The following is a 5,185-nucleotide window of genomic DNA, read 5'->3' as shown; positions in this document are numbered from 1 at the left end:
GCTTCGAAGGGAGGCAGCGTTTGAACCCTGCAGCCTGTTCGGACTGGGGACGCTCTTGTCTCTGTTACTCACCCGTTTAACTCCTGCCAGCCTCTTTTCTCCCAGCAGCTGTTATGTGACGTGCCCGGCCGGCTGGGGCGCCGAGGGAAGCAGGAAGGGCTTCGCAGAGCAGGCACAGGTAAGGCGGGACACGCCTGCGGGGCCGGGAGCCGGGGCAGGTAAACAGCCTGTGCACCTGGCAGGTCTGGGAGCGTCCGCCGCGCGCCGAAACATTCCTGCGAGTTACGGGCAGAGTGGGAAGTGTGAGTCAGAAACAAACGCGTTTCTGAGCGTCGGGACTGAGCGAAGTCGCAGGGGCATCTGCACAAGCCCTTCAGTAAGGTGTGGGGGGCACGCTGGCGTGGGGCAGGGTGTTTGCTCAGCGTGGGCTGAGTGCTCCCGAGTGGCTGTGCTCCTGTGGCACGCTCCGTGTGGCTGTTTCCTGTCATCCGGATGTCCTAGGTTGGGAGTTAATTTTCCAATCTCTTGTGCTAACGAATCTCTTTCTTCTGTTCTCTTTCCCAGTAAGAGAATAAATTTCTTTGTCTTGTGCTCAGTTAGTTTCCCTTTATAGCCTGGATGTACTCAGGAGAACAGGCAAAAGGCTGAAAGCAGAAAATGGCCTTTTGTCTTCAGAATGCTCTTTTAAACACCTTTTTTGGTGACTTGGATCACTAATGAGACTTTATTGGCTGGGCATGTATGAAATGACAAGAGGGTTTGGGCCCAGATTCTGATTGGGGTTACCACAGTGTATGTGTGTGTGCTGAGTCAAGAGCAGAGTAAAATATATTTTCACCCTTGATCTTGTTGAATACTTGAAGGTTATGGGGGTCTGAGCAACCTGGTCTAGTGCAAGGTGTCCTTGGCTGTGGAGGGGGGTTGGAACTACATAATCTTTCAGGTCCCTTCCAGCTCAAACCATTCAGTGATTTTATGAAGAAGTTACCTGTGTTTCTAGTATCTCTTGTTCTCTGCAGTTCATCTTGGAAACGCTGCTTGCCAGGAAGAGCTCCAGAGGAAAGGCAGAAGGACATGCACGTGGTTGTTAGGTTTAGCTTAGAGGATAAGGCATTGGTGGGCCAAGCCTCAGCCTGGAGGAAGGAGGCACCTTTGTGCATCAGTTAGGCTTTGCAATGTAGCTTTCCAGGTGGGTTTTCCAACACATTTGCAGAGCCAAGAGGTTACAGCTCTTCTTTCTGTATGTGTCAGGGTTTCTAGGAGACTTCAGTTCTCAGACCTGTCAGTCTCATAGTTGGCAGAAGGACTACATATCATGCTTGAACATGGAACAATAAAAAAACATGAATTAAAATTATTTGTCTGGAGGGATGACTCTGTCCTGACAGGACTAGTTTCCTGAACTTTCCAAAGCCTGGGCTTCTGACTGTGTTGCTGTTTTGCATTCCTTGAAGTGTAACTCGGGTAGATTACTTGGGCAACCTCATTTATTTTGTGCAACAAGTAATTGTACAGTGGAAAAGGTACAGCAGCCTATCTCAGGAGCTGGAAAAACAGCAACACATAGAGATATACGTACAAGTTTTTAATAAGTCATTGCATAAGCTCAGCTGGTACCTGAGAGTAAAGAGGGTGTCTTACAAGTTATTTTTTTGTGTTACTTATGTGGAGAGTCCCAGTGAAATCAATGGTCCCAAAAACTGCTTGAAACAGAAGCATGCGTTAAATATTTTTTTTCTTTTGATGTTTTCCCTTTTTCTTTTCCTCACTGCTTTTAGTTGTTATTTAATGATGACTGATGAGTTATCTGAAAGGAGGAGAGCTGTGACTCTTGTCTGGCTAAACACCAGTTTGTGTAAGGAAGAGCCTGGAAGTGATGATATATGAAGAGAGAGAAAGTGCTGTCAAAACAGAAGGAATGTGGAAAAAGAGAAGCACACCTAGTGGTTGATAAAAGAGTTGAAAACTAATTCTATTCCTTATCTCATACAAATATTTCTTCCTGTAATATTTTTTCAAAAAGGAAAAGTTACTGTTGTCTTTTGATTAAAAAAATAACAAAAAGCACTCTCAAGGAGAAGCTGCACTGCAGTACAAAATCTTAATGTTTATAAGCTTAGTAGCTTTTCCAAAAGGGTGCAAGTTCTGTTTGCATGTGAAGGAGACAATAATTTGCTAATTTTGTAGGAAATACTACACTGAAGTGGGAGTGAGCAGGTTTGTATGAAGCATATAGATATCTTCCTAGGTGTAGGGGGAAAGAAATAGGATTTGAATAACATTTAAAAAGAAAAATGCATTAACATGTTGTAACTAAAAAGTTGGTAGTTTCATGAGTGGGAGCAGGGCACAGTATCTGTAAAACTTTCTTTTAAAATATGGAAAATTATACACTTGCATCAGGGAAGTCATAGTCCCCAGGAACTGGGCTTGTGAGAAATTTAAATCACACTTTGAAGGAAAAGTTCACAGGGGAAAATGGCTGAGCGGAGCTGAATTCTAATAGGACTTGTACTGTCTTGTTATGCCTTCAAGTGTGGCTGGCACTTCTGGTTGACTGTTTTCCACAAGTGGAGTGAATTTTGTGTGGAGGTGTTCTGGAGGATGGTGTTCCTGCATTTGCAGCTGTAGGCTAGTAGAACAGCTGTGGGTATTTCTAAACATGCTTGGAAAAGGAATTAACTCGTGTAAGGGCATGAATATGGAATAGTTATAAGGGGGGTCATTGTGAGTGGAATTGAACCCTTAATGCTGTTGATATTTAGCCAGCATACTTTTTTTTTAACTTTTAACTACATACATGTTGGGTCCTTATCTGCTGTGTCAAAGGTGCTCTCAGGGTTTCACACTGGGTTTACTAAGATCACAGAATACCTCCTGTTTTCATAAACTTGAGTAGAAGAGAAGTACAATGCTTGTAGTGTTCAGACCTGCATCTGTCAGAGGTTTCCTGTTTCTGATTAGTCTTTGCCTGTTCTTGTGTCAAATCAGATATGCTGTAATCTCTCTGTCCTGGCTCTTCTGTTCTCCAGTTTCCACTCTGATCTGGAGGTAGGTGTTCAGAAGAAAGCTGAAGAGCTAATAGAGATAATTCCACAGGCTTTCATGATTATTAGACTGCTCTTCTGATCTTTATTCATCCTCTTAGGACAGATGTAGAATTGTTGATATTTCAGAGTATTCCAGCTGCAGACTCCTTGAATTTTTAATGTACTGCTGTAAAACTAAAACAGCTGGAAATTGCCTATCATAGTGACATCAAAAGATTTTGATTACCAAAGTCTGAGTTCAAAGCTGCATATTCTTAAGTTTGAACTCTACATTAAAGGTATAGCAATATAGGAAACTGTATTCTTTTTCAGGTAGCAGGAATATTCTGGATGATTGAATTCAAGCTCTGTACTTCCAGCTTTGAGCTGGTCCTTACCTGTCTTGGTCCACTGATAACAAAGTGTAATTGTAGTGAAGCATTTTGGAACAGCCCTGTGATACGGTGAGATTTTGTTATCCCATTTAGTGCCCCATGTAGAAACTGAGGCATGTGGCAGGCTGACAAATTAGGCAGGAAGTCTGAGAGAGCTAGCAGGTAATTGCTGCAGCCTGTATGCCAGCCTTTGAGTGAAATTAAAGAATACTGTTGTTAGAAGATGTTAATCTGTATTTAGTAGAATCTTCCTTGGTTCAGTCCTGGCAATGCTGCTGTTCTTGTGGTACAGCACCAAAAGTAACTCCACAATAGGGATAACAACATTGGTGCATTAGCAATTAAGTGCTTGCTGTTTTGCCTAGCAATAAACTAGACTGTGGGTTGGCAGGGTGAAGATATGCTGATATAACCCTGCTGAAATACTGATTTGTGTGTTCTGCAGATATGGGTATAAAACAGTATATACAGCTCTTGAGACACCTTGATGCTGGTTATCAGCCCCTCTGCGAGTTGCTGCTCCCAGTGTAACTGTTTATATCAAAACCTGAAGGGAACGTTTTATCAGCAGCACCTTTGAATGCACACTGACCCTCAACATAAGGCAGTACTTCTTGTGTGAAGTTGCATCATAAAATTTTGGTAATGATCTTGGGTCTGGTGCAGTTCAGGTGGTCTAAAGCTTTTCTATGGCAAAAATTCAGCAGTAGAACTGCCACTCAGGCATCTGAGTTGTCTTTGTTTGCAGCTTGTGGGGTGGGCAGGGACACTCAGGGCCAGCGCTTTCTTGCTTAAAGATTATCTTGGTTAATACATTCCCACAGAGTGACTTTTGTCTTGGCAGACTGCTGATCTCATTTCAGTATCTGGAGGCACTTCTGGAAGTGGTGGAGTGTCACATTAGACCAGTAACTCTTGGTACATCCTGCACTAACATTCTGATAGGAGTTGAGACTTCATAAACACCCTCTCCATTTCTGTGCATTTCCGGTAGAATAAGTAAATAGGTATCCAGTTTGTTTATCTGGGGAGAAGGTATAATCTTGCTCAGAGTTTTATGTGGAAGTTAGCATACTGTGGACCCCTTCTTGACCAGACTCCCTGGTGTCCCTATAGCATAAGCAAATACTGTAATGCTTGCTAATGACTACTTTTTTGTTTTGTTTTTTAATGCCTTATATCAGAAAGTTCTGTGTTGTGTATGTGAAAGGGATGTTATCTTCTGTTTTTACCTTCACTGTATGCTAGTTGTGGTTTCCTGAAGCTGTGGATTTAACCATGAATTTAACTAATGATATCCCAGTGTAACAGTCTAACAGGGACAAAAAAGCACCTGCTAAAAAGCTGTACTTACAAACACAGGACTTCAGTGATCATTGTCCTCAGTGTTGTGGACTGCAGGTATTTTCACTGGGTATATGTGCACTGTACTGCAATTGTCATTTAATCACATTGGAAATTAGGAGTTAGCTTTGAAATAGAAGGCAGCGTAGCCACGGCAGCACAGAGTTCAGAACAACACTGCCCAGAAGTTCTCGTGCTGTGAAAAAAAAAAAAAGAACCAAGAAAAAATCGTACCCCAAATAAAACACCTGTTTATATGCCTCTTTATGTGTTGTGTGATCATATAGAACCATTTCCCTTGTAATGAACTTCTCAGTGGAGCATGGTGATCTTTTATGATTGTTTTTAACTCCTACTGTAACAGCAATATGCTGTTGTAATCCTCATGGTTGTTGAAATGGAACAGGAGGTTCAGCA

Source organism: Chaetura pelagica, unplaced genomic scaffold, assembly GCF_000747805.2.
Source record: "Chaetura pelagica isolate M959 unplaced genomic scaffold, ChaPel_1.0 scaffold85, whole genome shotgun sequence".
Classification (NCBI taxonomy): Eukaryota; Metazoa; Chordata; class Aves; order Apodiformes; family Apodidae; genus Chaetura; species Chaetura pelagica.
Note: the sequence above shows the minus strand (reverse complement) of the source record.